Here is a 1,868-nt window from a genome sequence, read left to right as displayed (position 1 = left end):
AACGAGACCTTCCAGGATATGGGATACTAGGCATACCAGAGGGCAGAACGTACCATACCAGGGTACAGGGGGTTGGATGAAAGTCTTTTTCTCGAGTGGGGAGGTCTCCTCCCTGTCCAAGTATAATTATGTCAGCACATTTTCCAAGTTGGCTCAGCAGTGAGCCGAAATGTGTGTGTCCTCGATGCCGAAAACATTATAATCTGTAAGCAGAGACTTATTCAAAAGTTGTGATGTACAGTCATGCGCCACATAATGATGCTTCAGTCAACAACAGACCGCATATCTGATGGTGGTACCATAAGATTATAGCAGAGCTGAAAGATTCCTATAGTCTGTGATGTCTTGAGAATTTTGATCCTTTGCAGGCCTAGGCTAATGTCTGTGTTTGTATCTTAGTTTTTTTTTTTTTAAGTTTAAAAAGTAAAAAAAGAAAAAGAAAAAACTTATAGAATAAGGATGTAAAGAAAAGAAATATTTTTTTACAGCTGTACAATGTGTGCTTTAAGCTGTGTTATTGCAAGAGCCAAAAATCTAAAAATTAAAAAGTTTATAAGGTAAAAGGGTTATAGTCAAGCTAAGGTTAATATATTATTGAGGAAAGAAAAATATTTTAAATACATTTAATGTAGCCAACCTATCCAGTGTTTATAAAATCTACAGGAGCATATAGGAATGTTCTAAGCCTTCACACTCACTCACTGCTCACCCGCTGACTCACCCAGGGCAACTTCCACTTCTGCAAGCTCCATTCGTGGTAAATGCCCTATACAGCTGTATCATTTTTTTCCTGTACCTTTTCTATGTTTAACTATGTTTAGATACACAAATTTACCATCGTGCTACAATTGCCTAGGGTATCCAGTATAATATCATGATGTGAAGGTCTGTAGCCTAGTTTCAATAGGACATACCATATAGCCTAGGTGTTTATAAAATCTGTAGTAATGTACAGAAATGTAGTGTAGGTGTATAGTAGACTATACTATCTAGGTTTGTGCCAGTACACTCTATGATACTTGCACAATGACAAAATTGCCTAATGATGCATTTCTTAGAATGCATCCCCATTGTTAAGTGGCATGTGACTGTGATCATATTAGGAGCTTGAGTGTAATAGAGATGGGATGTGAAGAGCTTTGTCTATCCAGTCTAACAGGACATTGTAAGTAAATGGAAGATACACAGCTAATGTTGCTAAAAGGACTGTCTCTAGGAACCAAGGAGAGGGAGGGGTATTATATGTGTAGGGACTGATGTTTATTGTTATAAACTTTTAAGCACTAATTGACTTTTTATTAATGTGAGTGTATTTGATGAAATTTTTTAAATGGGAAAATTGCTTGGGCACTTCTCTACTGCTTAATTTATGTACTTTGGATTTCCACAAATGGATTTTGTTCAAGCAGGCCATTCATGGAGATTGCAGATCATGAATAAGAATTGATATTGGGAAGGTAATTAATTGGCCAATAGCCAAAGAGAAAGCCCCGATTCCCAATAGAAGAGTCTGGGCTTCAGTTTGAGGAGTTAGAATCTCCATTGTGGACTTGATTCTTGCCAAAATTCTAAGAGAAACCCTTTCCTAATCCACCCTTTGCAGTGCAGTCTACCTGATGAGTCACTGATGCTGTTGGTGAGAGCCTAAGTAATCATCATTCCAAATAGGAGAATGCGCGTGCCTGCTCTCAGTTGCCATGGAAACAGTGCAGCTCGAGTCTCTCTGTTGCTTTGGTAACCCACCCCCATTTCCTCACATCACTACTGCTGGGGTATTTTGCTGCCAAGATAATGGTCTCTGTTATGGATTGAATGTTAATGTGGCAGTCTCTACCCCAGCCTACAGCCAGCCTCTTCAGCAGCTCACA

Source organism: Carlito syrichta, unplaced genomic scaffold, assembly GCF_000164805.1.
Source record: "Carlito syrichta isolate Samal-C Ts95f unplaced genomic scaffold, Tarsius_syrichta-2.0.1 Scaffold311689, whole genome shotgun sequence".
In the NCBI taxonomy this organism is placed as follows: domain Eukaryota; kingdom Metazoa; phylum Chordata; class Mammalia; order Primates; family Tarsiidae; genus Carlito; species Carlito syrichta.
The sequence above is the reverse complement of the archived record's forward strand: the minus strand, read 5'-3'. Positions refer to the sequence as shown.